The sequence below is a fragment of the Anser anser genome, assembly GCF_964211835.1.
Source record: "Anser anser genome assembly, chromosome: 2".
In the NCBI taxonomy this organism is placed as follows: Eukaryota; Metazoa; Chordata; class Aves; order Anseriformes; family Anatidae; genus Anser; species Anser anser.
In genome coordinates this window covers 14,882,494-14,905,282 of record NC_139721.1, presented here as the reverse complement: position 1 = coordinate 14,905,282, position 22,789 = coordinate 14,882,494, and the positions used below count along the sequence as shown (strand labels likewise).

At 40.1% G+C, this 22,789-nt stretch overlaps 1 long non-coding RNA gene across 1 annotated transcript in view; it reads left to right on the top strand.

The window, feature by feature from the left end:
- Positions 1-22,789, top strand: part of LOC310894109 — a 397,944-nt gene that overhangs the window by 6,252 nt on the left and 368,903 nt on the right. The gene's annotated exons all lie outside the window — the stretch shown is intronic.

Genomic DNA, 22,789 nt, shown 5'->3' with positions numbered 1-22,789 from the left:
ATAGACACTTGGGCCAAAGAACATGGTATTGAGTGGGTGTATCACATCCCCTATCATGCACCAGCCTCTGGAAAAGTTGAACGATACAATGGACTGTTGAAGACTACACTGAAAGCAATGGGTGCTGGGACATTCAAAAATTGGGATACACATTTGGCAAAGGCCACCTGGTTAGTCAATACCAGGGGATCTGCCAACCGAGCTGGATCTGCCCAATCAAACCTGTTACGCACTGTAGAAGGGGATAAAGTTCCTGTAGTGCACGTAAGAAACATGCTGGGTAAAACAGTCTGGGCTACTCCTGCCTCAGGAAAAGGCAAACCCATTCGTGGAATTGCTTTTGCTCAGGGACCTGGATGCACTTGGTGGGTAATGCAAAAGAATGGGGAGGTCCGGTGTGTACCTCAAGGGGATTTGATACTGGGTGAGAATAGCCCATGAGTTGAATTGTAGTATGTTAATTATTATATAATAATGTATGTCATCACTACCATGATTGCTATATATCATAGATGAAAATGGTGATTAATTAGAATGTATTGGACAGAGTGTAACCTGAGCATGACATAAATGGTATGGAATAAGGGGTGGATATCTGTCCTGGTTCCAGTTAGGACAGAGTTAAGTAGCTCATAGTAGCTGGTAGGGTGCTATGTTTTGGATTAGGATGAGAAGAGCGCTGATAACATGCTGATGTTTTAATTGTTGCAGAGCAGTGTTTACACCAGGCCAAGGACTTTTCGGCTTCTTGCTCTGTCCTGCCAGCGAGCAGGCTGGGGGTGCAGCAGGAGCTGGGAGGGGACAGACCCAGGACAGCTGACCCAAACTGGCCAAAGGGGTATTCCATACCATCTGACGTCATGCTAAACAATATATAGGGGTGGCTGGCCGGGGTGGGGGGGCCGGCTGCTCGGGAATAGGCTGGGCATCGGTCAGCGGGTGGTGAGCAATTGCATTGTGCATCACTTGTTTTCTTACACATTATTATTGTTAATACTATTACCATTATCACTATTATTATTATTATTGTTATTATTATTTTCCTGTCTTAATAAACTGTCTTTATCTCAACTCACAGGCTTCACTTTCCCGTTTCTCTCCCCCATCCCAGAGAGGGAGGGGGGAGGGTGAGCGAACGGCTGTGTGGTGTTTAGCTGCCAGCCGGGTTAAACCACAACAATGGTCTTATTTCATGGTGAATTAAGTTTTAGCCTTTTCTAGCAAAAGGGAAGCGGCAATCATATATGATATCCCAGCAGCTTTCCTAGGCATGTAATAGCTGAAATTTGCTTGAAAGAAGAGGTCTCGTTCAATGTGAAGAGTTTTCAGACACCTCACTTAAGTTACAAGGTTTACTTGTGGACTCCCCGGGTAATCAAGGGAAAGAGCATCCTGAGAGCAATTCAGAGTAGGAACCTAAATTGGACTAAATTTAGGATGTCCATCCTTCTCACCCTTCCCTCCTACCAGCAGCCTACTTTCTCAGTTAAAATCACTTAACATTGAAAGCTTAACTCTGACTAGAAAATCTCCCTGTCAACATTTACTTTTTGAGAGTCGGTCACTGCAATTTTTCCTCACCATGGTCCATAGCTCTTGGCAGATGACAGGGCTTGAGATGCAAATAATTCCTGATATTTTTAGATACTGCAGTTGTGGGTGAAGATACTACATAAAGCAACCAAAAGACAGAGAAAACACTATCAACCAGCACCCCAGTCAAAGACTGTTTCTCCTCACCATTCCTGTCAGAGAGTGGACATGAGCAGCAGTGTTTATTATTGTTTTATCTTCTTTGTGATTCTGCAAATATTTTCACAAAATCCTCCACATCACAAAGGGAGAGATGGTTGCGGAGTTTCAGTTGTATTGCAGCCATAAAAATCAACACCAAGCACAAAGCTTTTACGTTGAATTTTACCTGTGGCACATCCAAGTCTGGCAAAACCAAACTAAATCAAACAAAACTGTAGGGAAGCATCTGCCATTTTCTCCATATTCTGATGCATCATATAAGCAAATCTGATAAGTAGCTTCTGCAAAGGGTTGTTTGAAATAAGATATTTTAATGAAATGCCGTAGAACACGGTGGAAGTAGTTCTTAATGCACAGATCTCTTTTGTTCTATTATTCATTGATGAGGGAATTTGCATGATCATTAGGGGATGACTGAAGTTTGGAATCTTTTTAATGAATATTACATTTCCATCTATTAATGGGAGAAATGACAGTAAATTCTTCTTGTAGCAAATTTCTGCCATCTGTGTAACTTTCCCCTAGAGCATTACTAGGAATTAAGTCAAAGAAGGCACCTAAATAGTGCAAGGAATGGAATTTCAGCAGAGTACAAAATGAGATCTAACCAGGTTTTGATATAACTGACATCTTCTCTCTTTGCCACTTTTCTTTTTCTTTTCTTTATTCTTTTTTTTTTTTTTGTCTCTCTCTCTCTTAAAAAAAAAAATATTGCAAATTGCCATGCACTCCATGAAATTCAAGTGACCTATCATCACATTTTTTTTGTTTTTCCCTTTGTGAAATGTCATCAAACATATAATCTTCTTTAATTATATCCACTGAAGCATGTTTGACAGAAAAGTTAGCATGGATAAGTAGATTTAAAAAAAAAATCCACTGAAATGTGCAATAGTTTTCTACTTCTCAGACTCTACAACTTTCCAATATTTTTGTAATTTAATTAAAGGAAGGCCAGATGGACTACTCACTTCATTTTCAAGTGCATCTTTATAGTTTCAACAAGAATTTCATGTATATGAAAGAAACACTGGTTTGTTCCTTAATTGAAATGCATATTTTAAAAAGATAACTGGTCTTGATTGAGAAGGGTTTGAGCAACAAGTACTTAATCATAGCATGTACAACTAGGACTGTTTAGAAAATGTTTTCCTCCCCTTTAATTATTTTGAATCCTGAAATCAGTATAATCTCTTCTCAGAATGCTTCTGAAAGTAACTAACCCAACACAGGGGTTGTGGCTTGCTTGAATTCACCACCATAATCAGATCTGCTTAAAATAAGTTTTTCTTGTTACACTAGTCTTTCCCTTTTTATTGAGAATCTGTACACATCACGAGACCTTTAAGCAAAGGAGCATAATGGGAGATGTAATCTTCATGGTAGCAGAGCAACAGTACTAAGTAGAATCATATAGGCAGTGAACAGCACATTTGAGCTGAGAATTATTAGTCTTTGGCTGAAAATCAAGGACCTCTTAGGTTTGGAGTATTAGATGCTTTTTGTTAGAAAACATTAAAGTTTCCACTGAGAAAACTTTTTTTTTTCCCCCCAAAGTAATTTATTTAGAAAACAAATGGAATTACTCTATTTTCAATTATTTTAACTGGCAGTTTAATTAATTCTTCAATTTATTTTCAAACTTTAGCCTCCAGCCATTCGATATTACTGTTACAGAATTACCTGCTATTTCTTTAGAAAGCTTGTTATTATCTGATATCTTTCTCTTGTAGATATTTTTAAACATTCTGCAATATTCTTTGACTTTCAAACACTAAATTGGTTCATATCCTTTGGTTTCTTCTCTCTAGGTCACAAATCCTTCCTACAGTTTCCCTCTGAATTCTTTTTAACTTCCAAAAATTTTTATGGGCTGTTTTCTTGGGCCTATGAAAATGACTGAAGTTTCAAATCCTTGCCATTGAAAGGATCGGGGCTAAGCAGGTGCACGAGGCGGGTTCAGCAGGTCCCCATGAATGCCCGAAAGACAACAAAATAACTCTGTGATGTGGGAGTGTGGAGTTCACGTCAGTCATGCCACTGTGAAGAGACCTGTGAACACCGCCTAGAAATGCACTGCACACTCCTACATGACATGTCTTTCATCTCTTTGCCTACTTTCCATCTTCTGGAGATGGAAAAGAAGGCAGAGAGCTTTGCATGACCTTACTTTTCTTGTTTCATGGAGCCACCATGTCCTCCACTGGAGATATGCTACTTGCCAACCCCAGACTGCTGCAAGGTTTCTTTCCTACAGACATCCCCTTATACAATAAATGCACACATTGTCTCAACACTACCTTAGGGACAAATGTGCCTGTGTAGAAGGCTCAGAGGAGAGAGGCTATTTCCTCTGGAAATTCATTTGTACACTGTGTCAGATGGCTGCTGAGATATTGGCTTCAATGCTCCTACCACAATAACCTTCTGAGAAGAAAGTGTGGGGAAACTTTTCCTCCAGCCTTTCTTCCTGCAGGAGGTGTGGGACAAGTGGCCACAGTGTCCTCTTCCTGTAGGCTGTGGCTGCTCTTCACAAAAAAATCAAGCAGCAAGTTGACGTCAAAGAACGAAGTTGCTCTTCTTCTTTTTCTTTCTCTTTTTGGTGGGCAATAGAGAAGGCTGAAGCCACTACTGTGACTTCTAACACGGGACAGGACAACCTCAACAACCCATGCCAATGGAGAGCTTGGTTGTCTGCAACTTCTCAGCTCTGGTGGAGAAAAGAGCTTGGGTGAGGTCTGTAACCACAGGCAGGCTAAGACTGGGAACTCCACTGTCTTTGCAGACTTAGCAAGAATTACAACAGAGCCTCAAAACCAGAAATTAATCTAAAGATGAGAAGTAGATAATGTTAAAACAGTAAGAATGGTATAACAGTTCAACAAATCCAGTGTATTTATTTGCCTATCTGAGCCATGACCCTGTAGAGGTTAAGTACTGAGCTGCACTGCCAAAATGTTTATTAATCAGAGTAATTTTCTACCTTGCCACTTCCAGGAATCCCTGTTTCCATAGTAGCAAATCTAACGGAAACTACTAAAGGTAACAAAATATTCAATCTATGCTGAAGTAAAGTACCTAAATCCATATGTAGCCCATCAAAATCAATGAAGTAATTTTCAGAGATGCTCTTAATTATCTCTCAATTCCTATGGGAAAAGGGAGCCCATGGCTGTTTAGAATTTGAATAGAAATTTCCTATTTTATTTGTCTTGGTCCAGTAAACCTTTATTCACTGAGAATACATGGGTTGTTAACCATTAATTATTATGCTAACAGTATTCTGCTAAAGGTGATCTGGAAACTTGCTTTCCCACTTATTGACTCATCAAATTATTATTATTTTATTTTTATTAAGGCTGTTTGAAATAACTGTGACATTGATATTTTATCTAGTCCTAGGTTTAACAGAAATGGTCGATATCCTCTCCTTGCATGAGCAGATGATGCTGTATACTGCCACTCTAATTCCCCAGTTCTGTAACTGAATATCTTTAGGCACTTAAGCTTAACGGCAACGCTTTCCACATGAAAAGATTAACTATCCATAAAGGTCCTCTCCATAATCTGGTGCTGCAGGGAGAGTCCCTACCTCCCCCTGAGGAACATGTGATGCCTGCAGACTTCTTCAGTGATTAAAGATAACTCAGATTCAAAAATCCTTTGTATGAAATGCAGGCATTCAGCTCATGGCTGAGAGACCTAAATCAAGGCATCTAAATATAAGGATTGATTCAGGTCCCTGAACATAGGTTCCTAATGCTTTTTGAGATGCCCTTGTGATCCTTGAGATGCTCATTTGGTCTTCCACTGCTAGTCCATAAGAGCAAGGCTCTCCTGTAGGTCTTGTGCTGTATCTGCCAGCGATTTGTAGATGTCTTGAGTTATCTCAAATAACAGTGTACACCCCCGTTTGCGAATCAAATAGAACACTAATTGCTATTAGATAAAGGGAAACATAGTCCTTACAGTCAATAGGGAGATTCAGCACTCACCAGGTTGTCAGCTGGATCACCCAGTGCTCCACTGAGAGTATAACAGCACTCTAGGCACCAAGCTCACATACACAAACGTACTTGCAGACACCTAATTTTAAGCATTTTTTCCCAAACTGAGACTGACCCATGGAGACTTTGCTATAACAAAGGATGAATTCAGAAATGGAAGGCAGAACATGTGAAAACAGAAAGAATCTTCCTTGCATATGTCTTTGTCAGGAACTCTGATACACATACTCTGAACAGCTGATACAAATACTACCCAGCACTCATCTCTCCCTGTTTAAGTGTTTCAATGGATGCTATGTCTACAGTAAAGGTGACTATGAAAGGGCGATTTTCTCCTTTTACTTTTGTCTGTCTGAAATTAAACAGTGCCTCTCCTACAGAAATTCCCAGACACATATCAGTGAGCAGCTGTAGTCCAGAAATTATTACATTTTTTTTTCCAGAGCTGTCCTGATCTTTTATTAACACAATTGGCTTAAGCACCCATCACTGCATTAAAAATAATATGAACTTGATTGTGCCCTTCTGCTTCAGTCAGGAATATCTTCCATATGCTTGACAGAAAGGGACAATATTGAATGGCAGAATAGTTGATATGCTTCTAAAATTCACCTTCCAGCTTCTTATACTATTAAAAACAACTCTCTCCTGCTGCTCAATACAATTTGCATGAGGTGCTTAGAAGAAAATAACCTTGAATTGTCTTATGACACTAACTTCCATTATGATAAATCTCAAGGTGAGAGCAAACAGTGATATAAGCCTCTCTTACAACCATGTTTCTGAATGACATTACACTAAGAGATGTTCTTTATAGTGTCTGCTGCACAAAATAAACAGAGCTTTATTGGCAGCATCTCTTTGACAGATGTCACAACTGTCCTTGCTTAAACCAGCATTTAAACCTTAAACACAACATGAAAAAAACAGCTGTTACCTGAATTTGTATTTAATGAAATACTATAGTGAAGAAAATATCATCCAGAAACTAAAAATTAAGCTCAAATAGACTGAAATACAAATTCTGCATTAAAGGTTTGTAGTATGGGATACTGAATTCCAGACACTAATCCAAATAAGTGTAAAATTGAATAGTTTACAAAATCAGCTAAGGAAGTTCTAACTCTGCATGCCAAAACCCTACTTTCTCTCCTAACAACTCATGGAGGTTAACTTATTTAATGACTGCTTTTAACACTGCTCTTTAGAAGAACTGCAGAAGAACTGCTCTTTAGAAGCAGCTTTCTAAGCTAGTGCCATACAAATAACTTGAAATGTCACTAAATAACTCCTTCCTAAGAACTACAATCCCTGAAATAGAAGAAACGCTCTTCCTTCTAAGAGCAGAAAATTGTGCCCTATCCAACCTGTCATCTTTGTGTTCATCAAGATGATTATTTCAGATTGTTCTTCACCCTAGAACAAGAACCCCAAATGTTCCTGGGTACGTATGGCCAGCCAAAGTTTTATTCTGAGTCCCTCAGATTCTTCCTTTCCACATTCATTCCTCCTATGACAGCCTAAATGAGATTTTCTGTAGTAATGTGCTGGGTCCTCCAGAAGACCGATCATAGCTTTCTGAAGCATCATCCTGCAATCAAGACCTCCCACGCAGCTAATTGCACCAGCAGAGAGGCTGTGAGCAAGTAGTGAGAAGTTCTGGAAATCTCTTTAGAGCTGATACTGAGGAACTCGTTTCTGTGAAAGATAACAACCTTCTACAAATCACCAGTGACCTGAATAGAAATGGCTTTAGTTATCACAGACCCAATTCTTGCCTTATCTGGTCAGATGGAGAATTCTGTGAAGTCAGTGGAGCTGTGTGGTCGGATAAGATCCATGTGTGGTCATGAAACTGGGTCTCATTATACATTTGTCTCATGTGTAATGTTGTTATTAATACTGAACTTCAACAGTGAATGTCATAAATATAAATAGAGTAGCATATATTACTAGTATAACGTTTATAGCACATTCAGTGCTGACATGTTTAGCCATTATCAACACAAACACACTAAGTGAATGTACCTGTCTGGTTATTCAGGAAAAATGTTTCAGAGTCTTTCTATTATTGCTTCACAGAATAGAAAAATGTCCAAAGTCTTAGCTTTGCAGGATGGAAAAAACATTGCCTGCACAAATACGACTGCTATCATTCCAAAATCTTCTGTTTTAAAATCGTCCTTTTCTTGGATCTCTTGGAATAGTAATTCTTATTTTTTGTTATTTGTACATGTAAGCATTGGAATTAGAAGCTTACAGGAAGTATGACCTTGTCTGTGGTCTGCCACTTTTTTATATATATATATATATGCTATTTATTTCACAGATCATTCTTACTGATTTCAGTTGAGCTTAGATGTCTAGGTATTTTTTTACTGTCATTAGTAAGCTATGCACATTTTCAGGTGCTTCTTTATCTTTACAAGCTTGCCCATAGTGATTTGAAGTATTCTGGCCTCCACTACCTCCTGAGGTATTCACTAGATCTGTACTGAAGTAAAATCAAGAAAACAATATCAGAGCCTAGCTGTCACCACGAAATATTTCTACTGATACTGCACTAAAGACCCATGCATAAACACCTCCAAGACAATGAGTCAGGAAGCAATTGTTCACATCAATAAGTCATTAACAGCAATTAGAACAAAATAAAACTGACATCTTGCTATTTCAGATTGTGATAGCAGACAAGAATAATTGTAAAAATTGAAGGAATGTGAAAGATATTGGAAATCCATACCTGGTGAGCTAATGCAGGCAGCATGAGCACAAGCTGTAAAATTCACTAAAACTTTGACAAGCCTTTCTGAGCAGCACAGTTCTGAAAGTAGAAAAAAGGCATATGAAGTGTGAAATAGTCCATAAGTTAATAGCTGATATACTGCCTAATCTTTTCCAAGTTCCTTTACTTGGTCTAAACAGTCAGCAGCAGAGTGTAAATACAGACAGTTTCCTCCTGCACCTGTGTTACTGCCCTGATGTCAGGCAAGTGGAATTTTGTTAGGAAGAGTAAATGTGGTCTGTAACGAGAAAGCAAGGCATAGAGGAAATGTTTTTTGACAAAATATGGCAGAGCAAGTAACAGAGAGTGGTTTTGCTACAGCTCACAGATGCAAGCAGGTGGGAGTTGCAGGGGAGTGGGACAGGCTATCTGCTTCAACATAACATAGTTCAAATAACCTCTATACTGAATTTGGGTCTCCTCATACAAGGAATCATGTGCAATAATTAAGGCTAATTTGGACACTCAGACATAAGTGCATGGATCCACCTGCACGTATCCTTGATGCATGAAGTGGCTGAAATCCTTCTTAAGTCTGGAAATTTTGTTGCTGTACAGGACGGAGTTAATTCCCCACTGAAAATCTGGTAGCAGGGGAAAACAGCATGACTTTTTCTGCTATGAAAATAGCATCACTGTTATTTTGCACTTTTTCCTTCTAAAAATCTAGCAGTTTCTTATGTACAGAAAAAGCTGTACTTCTAAACCTGGAGTCCAAAATACTCTGAAAGTCCTCAAAAGTGACAGCTGATTAATATAGCTCAAAAATTCCAACATTTCAGTCTCCGAGGACATTTAGTTGTGAGTATTTCTGCTGTGACCACTCCTGGTGGGCTGAAAGGCAGATGCCTATGTGGCTGGAGACACATTATTACCTTCAAATGTTTTCATGCAGGTCATTAGCCAATTACTCTACCCATCCGTATTGGAACCATAAGTCTCTATAAACCATGCACTGTGGCTATAGCATCAAAAAAGTCCTACATACAGATTTTTTATTCGTAACACCATGTGAGGCCTAAAGCAGTGGAGATTTGTTGTTTGCCAAAATGTGAGGGTCAAATAAGAGTATAGCAAAAGAGGGATCTGCTTCATCTCAAACAGCCTGTGTTCCTTTGGTCTGATTTGGAAGCCATGGAAATAGCTGAAATGAGCACAGTCACGGCCAGAGGGCTCTGGAGCTCTCCTCTGGTTGTGTCTGTGAAGTTCTGAGTGGGCAGCGAAGTCGTGCTTGTGGGGCTCTCTGTGTTTATGGCTGTAAACATAATCCTTCATTCAGATGCTGTGATGCTGAAAGCTGTATAAATCCCCTAGGCTCCTATAAAGAGTCAGGATGTTTGGTGAAAAGGGCATTTCCCCCCCTAAAAATACTGCAAAAAAAAGACATTATTTCCATTTATTTTAAAACATCTTTTCAGCAGCCAATGGATATTTATATTGACAGATTATCCACTTGAGTATTGCAGCTTCATGATTCCCAATTGTTTGTTCTTCTACAACGACATCAAGTTCCTTTTATGTCAAAATGTTTTCCAGAGAAGACCAGTGTCATTATTCTACTTTAATAGCTAGAGAAACTGAAATCCTCAGGACTTCATCTCTGTGGGCTATCAGTATTTCAGTTTGAAAAGTTCCTAGCTTTGTCTCACGGCACTTCCCAGTGGATGTATATGAAATAAATCCCTTTAGGTCTCTTCAGATGAGCTGCAGCTGATGTCCTAGTTGTTGTGATATTTGGCCTCATACTCTTAATCTGTTCACCACATAGCAGAGGGGAGTTGTATCTTGTTGGTAAGTGAAAAATGAATTCCAGGAAATTCATAGTGACTATTTAGCTTGCTGTCTAACTAAGGAAAAATGATGAAGAAATTAGTTATGGTTTATTTTATGACCAAAGAGCCTTACTTGACCTTTGATTCTTCGATTTTTTCTCAACATGGATCTCTTTCATCCATTCAGAGCTTCTACTCTGTGTCTAGCCAGGAGCTGGAAGACGAGGGTGATCAGAGACCCAAAAATTTATCACTGCCTCCAGAGTGAGAATCTTTGGAACAGACATTTCCATATTTGTTTATAAAATAGGCATGTTCCTTTTCTCTTCCACACTGGAATATCTGCCATCTCATATTTTCCCCATCAGAACTTCCAAAACAATTTGGAACCATTTATTTTGAAACTACCAAACTCACAATGTGTAACTATTTCATGCATATGTGAATAAATGCATTTCATTTAATTTCACAGGTAATGCTAAGAGAACTATCAAAGGTTTTGTGAGGGTTGGTGGAGTTGCAAAGCAAGCGCTGCAGCATTTTGAACTGATTTTTGTACTATTATTATATTCTCTACACTAAATACGTAGGAACATTCATGGAGAAAAAGCCTAAAGGGATGTAGTAAAATGTACAGTTCCTCAGTCTGGGAAAAGCGTATGAGAATTATACCAGCAGGGCTTTGGAGACAGCCCTCACTGCTCGGTCAGGAAGTTTAGTTTACGTATCAGAGATAAAGAATCTTATCTACCAACCCTGAGACAGTAATTTAAACTACATCTGTATTAGTGCCTGATGCAGGCAGGCCATTATTAATTTGCTATCTCATCAGGCTTATGTGCTTCTAAATTTGCCCAGCAAGAGAAGCTTTTAACAAAGAGCTTCTGTTGCACGATGACAAGTAGTGAAAGTACAGAGGAAGGAATCCTTTGGGAGAGAGTAAAAGCACTGCCATGGAAACTAATAGGGCAATAACTGGTATGGAGGATACTTGGCTAAGGCAGGTATCCACTCTGGAGCTTAGCAAAAGCTGTACAATCTCAGCTGCGAGATCAACAGTCGAAATTCAGGTTGTCCTACAGCTGTAGCTGTGGTGTAGCTGGGGATCAGGGCTGTGCCTGTGTGTGCACCCACCATGCTTAGTCCCTAATTCCTGGGTGGTCCCAGAGCTCCCAGCTGGTCTCTGCATACATGAAACAAGGGATTAAGCCTAGACAAGAGGCTGCCTTGCTGCAAGGTGATTGCCCGAGCTTCCAGCCCCTGCACAGCTGAGCTGTTGGGCAGCTGCTGCAGGTGCTCTCCAGGTAAAGTGTCAGACAAGCATAGACACACCCTGGGCACGTCCTCTACCCAGTCATGACAGTTAAGAGACAAGTTGTGGGTAATAAAATATAATCAATAGGAACAGATCATGCATGTGCTGGAGTAGTCATGCAGAACCACAGCCCAGCTGGATCCTAACAACTGAGCAGTGGTGTGGGGAGTCTCACCAGGTCCAGGTGAAGATGTTGTTGCAGGACCTTTATGCAAAGAACCCTCCAAAATCAACTGTTTTTTATTAAATGCTCTGTCTATGAGTGCCTGCAACGAATGTGCTATTGGTGCAGAGCTCCTGGGGCACTGACAGGATGTGCTTAGCAGCCACCAATGCATGCAAAACACAGGAAAAAGAAACACGACTTGACTTGCACTGGAACAGTCGTCCTTTGGTGAAGAAAGCAAACATCCTGTTTCTTACTCTTAAAACTCCTCATTTGGACTTCAGCTCTCGTGTTAACAGACATTTTATTATTTTGCTGAGAGCGTGGTGTCTTTAACAAGGATCTTCTGCCACGTTGTAGGTATAATCTGGTGATTAGATGGACTCCTAACAGGAAGAATTGAATCAATTTTCTTTATGGATAGTTAAACACTGGTCACCCACATCCAAGGTGTCTATTGTAACTACTCCTCTTTGAGTGAGACCCCCTGTGACCTCCTCTGCCATTTTGCTTGGGACTCCCCTCGCCTACTTCTGGGAGTTTACCTAAGAGCTAGTAGCTCATGGCTCCCTCCAAAGGGAGCATTTTGAAGGAGAAATTCTCACCTATTGTAAGCACATCCCAAAACCTTTGGTGGTAGAGGTTTTGTACCTTAGGTAATATGTTCCTAACAAATGGTTAACAGTTCTTCTAACTAGACAGGTTTCTTGCCCAGCTTTCTGCTTTGCTACAAGTTATCCTCATCCACTTCTTGTCCATGTCCTCCACCCCTCTGTACAACCTCTGTGATATCACCTTCCTTCAGCTTTCCCACCAGTCTGCTAAGCTAAGTCAAACCCACGTTATTTAGTCATCCCCTACAGAAAATATTTTCTAAGTGCCACTTTTCTTAACACCAAGCAAAGGGTCTTCATCTCCGCGGATATGAGTCATTTAAACCCGTGTATGGTACCTCTTGTCAAGCTTCAGAACTGCTGATGAGAGAACTACTGACTGTTTTCCAGAATAAAAGCTGCCATTCTGGCAACAGCATGACATCAGTTATATCCTATTTAGATTATGATTCACTGTAACCATCTCTTATGCCATGCTGCTGCCTGGTTCGCTTACCTTTTTTTGATTTGTTCCTCCTTCCAAGTGAAGCACTTCTCCCGCTCATCTGCGATGTGTTTCATCTTCCTGACTTTAAATCATTTCTCCAATTTATTGTTTTAGATTCTAACCCTCTCAAACACTTTCGGTCCCCCTTTGCTCATTATTTTCACGTTTGAGGACGTCCATTCTGTTCCATTATCCAGGTCATTAACAGGGATATTGAACAGAACACCTAATTCTGCGGGACACGGCCAGTTACTGATAATGGAGTGCAATCTTACAACAATTTGCGCATTTACCTTTTAATACATTCAATTAATGCTTATTTCATAGACCTCATTAAAACATAGGGCCAGGCAGTTAAACCCAAACTATGGTTGTGAGAAACTGGACTGCCAAATTACCCATTTACTCAGATTTTCAGCAATAAAGCATTAATAAAGCTTTTTCTAGAAATCTCCTCAAATCTTTGGCAAAATCTCAAGTTTTAGTGATGGGAAATCTAAGAGAAAATAGGACTGACCTTCTCATACTTTACTTACTAGTATTTGTACCCAAACAGCTATTACTCAGAATCACTGCTAAGGTTATATTTTGAGCTCTCCAGAATGTCTTTCACTCTTTATTTATATTTATAAGATCTACTACAAATGAGCATCTCTCTGGGCATCAGTGTAATAGAAATAGATGTTATGCACATATTTGTGGGAATAGTTCAGAAAAGTTTGGCTCAGTAAAATCTGGGACGCTGGCTACTGTTAAAGTTACTGCTGGCTCAAGTTACTAAATTTTTTAACTCCTTGATAAGTCATTCGAAACATAAGCTTCTCAGACTGTTTCAGTTTATTACTCTTTTTAAGTGAACTGATCTAAATTAGAATCTCCTGAGATCAATAGCTCATTTTTATCACAGAGCATTTGAACTGTATCATATAGACCAGATAAATCATCTCTCACTGCACTCAAAAGTAATAAAACTGCAAATCTGCAGTATAAAACTACTGTAGATTTGGTGCTAGGAAAATGATACGTTATGACTATTTCTATCTATCTACTGATCTTCCTGATTAAGTGCCATGTTCTAGCACGGCAATTACTTTAATGGTAGATGTTTCCTCAGACTGCATTGCATATTTCTCTCTCTTAAAGCAGACTGTTTACTGTTACTTTACAATCGGTATCTCCTCACTGGGTGACATAGGTGCTGTTCAGCTTATTTACATCATCAGAAATACTAAATAATCTATGTGAACACGTGCAATCCAGAGCTAAAGGGATGGGAACATTCGAAATGGAAGTTAAAATCAGTGCCATGGCCTTTCCTGGTTAGTGCAAGAATCACAGGACCATGGGAAAATTCATGGTGGACAGGGCCTTCTAGGGTCTCTAGCTCAGCCTCCTGCCCAAAGCAGGGTCTGCTACCCAAGATGAGGTAGATTGGAGGTTTAAACCTTTCCAGGAAGGAAATAGTACAGCCTTCCTGGGCAATCTGTTCCAATGCACAACTGTGCTCATGGGGAAAAAGCTTCTCCTTATATCCAGCTTCAATTTCTCTCTGTTTTTTATTTATTTATTTTTCTCTCTTTTTTTTTTTTTCATTTTGTCTATAGTCTCTCATCCACCCACCAGGCACAGCTGTGAAGAGCCTGGCTCCATCTGTAGATGGACCTCTTTCTAGGGATGGGGGCTGCTGTTAGGTCCCCCCAGGGCTGTCCCTTTTCCAGCTGAACCAGACCAGCTCCCTCAGCCCCTTCTTGCAGAGCAAGTGCTCCTGCCCTGAGCATCTTGGTGGCCCTCAGCTGAACTCACTACAGTTGATTGATGCCTTTCATGTGACATTTTGCCTTCCAAAGATGATTGCTCTTTGATTTTCATCCTGCTTCAGTTCATGTATTAAGCCATTATATGCTGTCGGCTGATCAAGAACTGCCACAGCAAAGGTCATTACAGGGATTTCACAGGCAGATGATATGACATTGAATAAAACCACTTGAAAATTTTATCTGAAACATCTTTTATTTTCTAAAGAGAAATAACCTTGCAAACAAAACGAAGTGGATTTCAGAACAAATTTTCTTTTTCTTCTTCCTTTTTTTTTTTTACTTACATTCTTTTCAACAGAAAAGATTCTTAAGTGCATAGGGGATATTTTTTTCCCCCTGCTTTGCCTAATTCACAATATGTAGAAATAAGCAATGGATTTTTAATGTCTGCTTAAGGTATATTTTTTGGGGATACAAATAAACTACTGCAGGCCTTGTAAAAAAGCTGAAGGATGCTGTGTTTCAAGGTGGAAGAAAGCCTGATGTAAATGGGGCATCTGCAGAGCAACATGAGCAGGAATGTGTGCTCGGTACCAGGCAGGGTACTGATGGGGAGATGCAGCCACTGAAACCAAAATGAAGCCTTGTCATAAATCCTCATCACATGGCAAATGTGAAAGGCCAACTTTCAGAAAAACTTCAGATGCAGACTAGAAATTTCCTCATGTTCCTGAGTGTTAAAGAAAATCCTGAGGACATTTTCCAGGATACCGTCTATTATCCTGGTCATAGAGTGGTTCAAGAAAGCGTTTATACATCTGACAGAAAATAAGGACTCATTTGTCATTTCCAGAATTTTTCACTCTGCTACCACTGCTTCTGCCAGAATTGCAGCATCTTAGCTTTTTGGATGCTGCATTGTAGTGCCATATATTATCACATTACTGCATTGCCATAGCCTTAGGTAGGTAACTATGTCTGTGAGTTCTAGGTTAATAGTTCAACATCAGTTGCAAATTGTGTACCTTAAATCACTTTAGTTCATTAAGTCAGTGTTTCATTGTGGTCTGTCCTGCACCAGCATTATTTAGCATTTGCAGTATTGCTATGGACAGTGGCATACAGAATATGTTTATTAATTTTTCAGATGACCTCCATCTGGAAAGTGTTACCTGGAGGACTGGAAAATGGGATTAGAATTCAGAATACTTTTGACAAATTGGATAAATGATTAAAACAAACAAAAAAGAAGAAGATGCAATTCAATCTGAGCAAGTGAAAGGTTTTTATACACAGGTAGAGGCAATCATCTACTCATATATGCAACAGTCAACATCAGGTAAGCACCAGAATAACAGGAGAAGATTTGGCTCAGTGGGGGAACACGTAGTAAATCAGAAGGTGAACCAAAGTCAATAACATTATCCTGTTTCCAGAGAGGTATCTACTGCCATGAGATATATAAGCAGGATTTTGTCTATGACACACATGGTGGAAACCTTCCTTCTTCCAGCACTGGCATGGCCCCAGCTGGAGCATGCTCCCGGTCACAGCGGCTCTGGTGCGATGCAGCCGCTGGTGAGCGTCCAGGGGAGAGCAGTGGGAATGGTCCAAAACCACAGCCTGGAGGAATCGGAGCTGCTTGCTGAAAGGGAAGGAACACAGACACAATTACCGCTTCCAGAGCATTAAAGGTAGCTGCGGAGGGTGAAGGAATTAATTCTCCGTTATGAAATAATAGCTTAAATTACAGCTAGCTTTACGTTAGGCACTGGGAAAAGCTTTCTAATAGTAAGAGTAATTAAGCACAGAAATAGACTGCATGAAGAATATCCACCTTGGAGGGTTTTAAGAAGAGGCTAGAAGAGTACAAGTAAGCCATACAGAAATGAACAGTCCTGCTGAAAGGGAGAAATAACAGTTCTGATTTTGTTGCTAGCGAATAGAGAGGATTGATGTTTTCTATGTGCAAACCTCATGTCTGTGAGAAGCTCTTATCTGTGTAGCACTAGAACACAGTTGACCTGGAGCAAGTACTTCGTTTATTGATGTATGCAGTCCCCAGCAGAAGGCCTATTTTGATAGATGACACCTCAAAACACTAGGAACTCAGGGGACATGGCATCACATCAAACTCTCCGATTCACCCCTAGGTATGAGGTTAGCCCAGAGGCTATGCAGGAATCTGGACCCAGATGAATCTCCAATGTACTGGTATGCAGGAAAAATCTTTGATCTAGCAAGGAAATGCAACCAATCTTTGTAATAACAAGCATGATCTTACCTGATCTTACCTTTGTAATAGCAAGCATGATATTGTCCTGCCAGACTTTGCTTAAAACATTATTTTTAATTAGTGTTTGAAAATTCTGGGCAGTGGGGAAGTGAAGAAAGAGGCTGGTGAATAAGTTTTTTTTTTTTTTTTTTTTAAGTAAGGACACCAACACGTATTTTGCCGAATCATTTCATATGTTGGTATCCTAAAGATATCTACAGAACCTGGATCCTTCGAAAAGAGGAAAACAGATCCAAATATATCAACAGGATTTTAATATTAGAAGAGGCAAGCACCAGATTCTATAAATGTCATATTAAATGCAAACTTATCAGTATTTACCAGCTTCACGCTATCCCTGGTATCATCAGGTAGCTCAGGGACTTGATTATAGTCATCATGACAATGCTATAATAAAAGATTATGAATAGCTTGTTGCTGGCTTGGGAGCAATCTGGAAATCTCATATCATAAAACCAGCATTCAGTCTCTTTAACTTTATTATATTAAAAAAAGTTATAAAAACTCGCTGTGTAATTTTTACTGTGCTCCATACACAAGAGAGCCATTATTTAACTCTTCATTTAATTTCCAGATGCTGTATATGCACCATATAAAAGGCATCCAGAGAACCCAGGCAGGAAACAGGCTTATGGTAGGCAACTCAGAGGTAAGCATGTGTGGAAAATACCATTAAAATTATGGCTTGTCTAGTGTGCTTTGCTTCCCTAAACTAGAAGTCTTTCAACTATTTCCATGGGCTGAGGGCTTCAGGCTCTAGGGTTGACATCCCTTTGTCTCTCCCAGGTGGCCGGGCATGGGCTGCCCTGGGGATCATGTATGTGCTGCACCTCTGAAGTGCTGGATCCTAGATCCTGTGGTGCTGTCTGCCTCGAAACCCAGCCAATAAGACCCACCAGGACACCTGCGTGGGTGCATCACTGCATGGGGTACATCTTGCAATGCAGTGCAAGACTGACAGTCTTTGGGGTCCCAGCCCTGGAGTCATACTGGCCTTTCCACTTTTTCTTTAGCAGAAAGGGGAAGAGAAAAATCTGTGGCTGTGGAGAAAATCTTAGCCAGGCAACAATTTGCAGGAGACAGAGCTATGTGGGCTGTAATTCACCAACAGGTTTTAGCCATGACGTCCCAGGGAAATGATGCAGACGCACTCCTGTGGCTGGGGAGCCCTCGCTCTCCAGCTGGGGTGTTGCCGGCTCTGTGCACGTTGAACACTCTCAGAAATTGGAAAGGGAGTAAACAAAAACAACTCATTTTTTCAAAGTCTCACAGTTCTTGAACGTTTGAATTCCCAGCCCTGGTTTCCTGACCTCCCAGCTTGGGCACTGCTCTTGGCCTTTCATCCTCCACCAGGAACAGGAGGAACAGCACGTTTAGATCTTCCATTTGCTCTCCAAAGTGCCAGAATCGAGTTCAAAGCTTGCATGACTACCTTGGACATCGTCCTTTGGTCTGTAGACACAGCTGCCTGCTGCTCCTTGAGGCAAGTGTGGCAGACTCCTTTTGACCTGGCTTACAGCCAGTCTGGCTGTCACTCCTCACCAGACTGCATGTCAGCTATGTAGCTAAATCTCCATAAAACCCATTGATTGCAGTGGTAATAGTAGCCTTCAATTCACGCTGGGTGTGGATAAAAGCAGCCTGTGGATCTCACATTACATATTTTTGCAAAGAAAATTTTAGAAGTCCACCAGGAATGAAAAAGTGCTGGAGCAATGGTAAGTGCCTGCATGGCACAAGAAAGTAGGACATGGGCACTGTTTGAACACCATCATTGTTTGGCAGGCTTGAGAAATCCTGGTTGCTGGGATGCCTTTATGTAGGATGTCCCTGGAAATGCTTTTACCAGGTTGCTCTGTCCTTTTCATAATTCAAGCTGCAATTACAGGGATGATAAAATTGGAAATAAATGTATATATGCAATAGCTAGGAAAAACCAATTAGTTTTGCACCGGTGAGAAATAATGTAGATCTCCTTGTGTCTTTAACAAACTGGCTCTCAATATATATTGTAATGTACCTCCATGACCCAAATCACTTAGGAAGAGCATGACAACAAAATGTATGTTGCAAGTATAATAAAGGAACTAATGCAGTGAAGTTCTTATATTTTATTACGAGAAGAAAACAATTAAAATGATATCCAGGTAGTAACTTAGGAACCAAATGTCATAGCTGTCTCTTTTGCTGCCAAAATATGTGTACTCTCTTCCTAACAGTCTCTTTCCCCAAGGAAAAATAAATGTATCTAAGAAATACTTGTTAGCAATGCAATTACAGGCTTAATTCCCCAACCAACTTCAGACATCATAAAAACAAAAACAAGCAGAAGCCTTTTGCAATAGCAATGGAAAAGAGAGAGAGAGAAAAACACTTAGTGTTCAGAGAGAGATAATAATATATTTTTATAACAAAGGCTGACGCACGCTTTGACAATAACATTTGAGGAGTCATTAGCATTTGTTTTTCAACTCTACTGTCCTTTTCTTTTAAGCTACGGAGTAGAATGAAAAACCTTTTCTAAGGGTAGCCTATTTGCTACTACTGAACAGGACTTTTGGGACACTCCAACACCAATGTAGCTTGCCAGAGTCTCAGAAAAGCAAAGCAGCCGTATCAAAATAACATTTTTTTGGCATTGCTTACTTCTCAAGGTCTGGTCTGCCCGAGGAGCTTAATGAGAGCTGGGTTATTTGGGCAATGTGGATTCAACCATGAGAGCTGATACGCTGGGAAGCTTATCCAGAGCACTTTTGAAATGTTGGCCCTAGGAAAATAAGATAAAATAGAAAGCTCAAATAACTAAGATAAAAAGGACAGAAAGTGCTGAGCCTTATTTTTTTTCTGTGACTGTCTAGATTAGACCCATATTCATATGACACCTGGGAGGGAAAAAAAAAACACAACAAACCACACAACACCTTCAAGAGGCCTGGCATCAGCCATAAGACATTTGTACAAGGTTTGTATCTGTGATGTCCTTCAGGACCTCTACCCTGTGGTCTAGATACATTCCCCATCTCCTCACATATTTGTTTTGTGCTCCCTGCCGAGCCTGGGCACCCTGGGGACTCCCACTATCCATAGCTAGGCCTTGAGCTTCTCTAGAGATGCCTGGGTAAGCTCTGGAGGGACTGTCTCACACCATTGGCTTCACCAGGAGCCTAAAAGCTTAAACACTTCCTTTTGTGGGAAGAAGGTGTCTGATGCTCCTGACCTGAGACTCCAGCCTCCGTGGAATAATTCCTATTTGGTTTGGTAGCAGAGTAGACTTTTACTTGTGTAGGTAGTGGTGTACACCACAAAACGGTACTAGGCTATTCTCTTCTAGAGCCCCACTCCCCGTACAACCTCTAATCTCTTTGACAAGGGTCTGAAAAGTAAAGTCTTTTTCTCTTCAGCAACTTTGTGCAATTGGAAACACCCACCTAAGACATTGCAGAGGACAACTACCCCTCGGTAGTGACATAGTCAGTGGCTATCAAAAGTCTCTATTCTTTTGAAATATTGCAATCAAACCCAAGATAAAAATATTGATGCTTAAAAATTCAGTATTTTAAAATATTGAACATTAACTTCCTTTTAATGATTTTTATATTGGCTCTAAATCAGGGTAGATATTTTCCTTTTGACAGTCACTTATAAAAGGTTACTGCATTACTAGTTTCACAAGAAGAAAGTGCTTTTTCTCTGTTTGTCTTGAGAGAAAGCCCCCAGCCTTGGATCGCAAACCAACATATGCCTGGAGAGGTTCCAGCCAAAGACAGTAGAGCTCCATGTGGGTGAAAAAGTGTTTTCTCACTATAAATACAAAAATTCTAATAATGAAGCCCCAAAATCACAAATGCCTGGATCTCCGGGTTGCAGGCAATGAAGTGCAGAGCTACTTGAATTAACGCCAGAGAAAGGTGAAGAAAAACTTTGCAATGTTCTCTAAGATGTCTCATGACTTCAGTAGCATTTTCAATTAATAGATGTACTGAATTTCCCTCTTTACATTTAAGCTGTCAGTATCTAGTGCCATAATGACAGGATGAGCGTTTTTATTTTTTCATTTCTAAAGTGTAGCTGATTAGGGTTGAAATGGGATCAAGGATATGCTTTTTATATTTTTTTTATTTTTTTTACAGATGGAGATTTTGGATAACAGTGATAAGGGACTTGCATTTGCAAAAGCCAGTGTGATGCTTCACATGTCTGCATTGGATGCAAATTTGGAGAAATGTCCTTGACTAGGGTCATTAGAACCAGTATGATTGGTTATGTGACATTTTTAATGTAGACTCGGAAGCAAACTGCATTATTACTGAAAGCAGAAGATGAATTTATTGAGACGGTCTGAATAATTTCTCTGAAGCAGAAATTCCACAGACAGCTGCTGTCTCTCCCTTAATGAGTTTCAGAGTCTGCATAAAGAGGAAACCCAAGTCTTTGTGGAAAACTCTGAAGAGATTTCTTTCTATCCTGCCTCACAGCCGGTCTCCGGAGAAGCACAACCTTCAGCACTGACAACAATAAACACAAAACAAAGGTCTGGATTAAATGCTGGGGATGATCTATGGCTTTGTTTTGCTGGAATGCACCTGAGGCTCAAGACCCTTTTGCAAAATGGTGGAAGGCCATCTATCTCACTAACAAAAGTTACATGCTTCCAGTGATTTGAAACAGAAGGAGGCTTTATCTGCAATCTTCTGAGGTGGATTTTAAATTTTCCTTAAACTGAGGATGCTTAGACCTAATACTTTGGCTTAGCACCTTAGAAATACCGAGATTCAGTGTAAATCAGATACCAGCCCAGGTTTATTTTTCAGACATCCCTAATCAGTGACATGATGGTGGTGTCTGGTAATTTCTACAGGACAGATGAGTTGAGAAGCACAGAGTGACACTGCAATAATGGTGGCATTTATGGGATTGGAAGCCAGCAGAAGCTCTTGTTGGGTATGAATTATGAGCCTGTGTCAGGTTCCAGGGCAGACAGCTGGAAAGGCTGCTTTCCTTTTCCTTCCTTCTTCCCTCTTGGCTGCAGAATGAAATTGTTATTTAATGGCATTTCAGGGGTGGTAAGTAATGTGGCACTTTTGTTTTGTAACATTTCTGCAGAAGCCCTGGGTCCAAACTATTCATCCTGGGAGCTGATATTCTTCTCAAAGCCAGTCTTGCCAGCCAGCCATATTAGGTGTCAGGCCCCGGTAAGTGACTGCCATTGGAAAAAATAAAATAAAATAAAATAAAATAAAATAAAATAAAATAAAATAAAATAAAATAAAATAAAATAAAATAAAATAAAATAAATAAAATAAAAATACAGAGCAACTTTCAAATGTCCACAAGAAGCCAGGAAGCCCCAGAAATGTGTCAGAAAATCAATCTCTTCCAACAAAGGGGCTTTAAGGGTGTGTAGGTTTTTATAAGCACCTGGGAAAATGTTCTTGAGAAAAGGACAATAGAGGGGCAGTGAGGGGCACTGTGAAAAAAAATCACTTATTTCTACCGTTTGTCAGTGGCTGCTCACAAATATGTTTGAGATAACATCAGCTCCTTGGCTTACAGACTCCAGGAAAGTGTTAGCACAGCTGACGTGTGGGAGGCAACATGTGGATGTCAAAAAAAAATCACAAGTTTTTGCATCTATGTGATGTAGAAATGCCTCCTTAACATGTGAATCTCAGGTAGGGTACATGTCTACATGTCCTTCAAGCTGAGGGAGGGGAGATCCCAGCTTGTTGTGTCCATATTACACTTCTCATGACAATAAAAGCCAGTTTTTAAATGCCGCACCCATCATTTTCCCATTGCCTATTTCTAATCTCAAATCTATTAATTTATACTGGG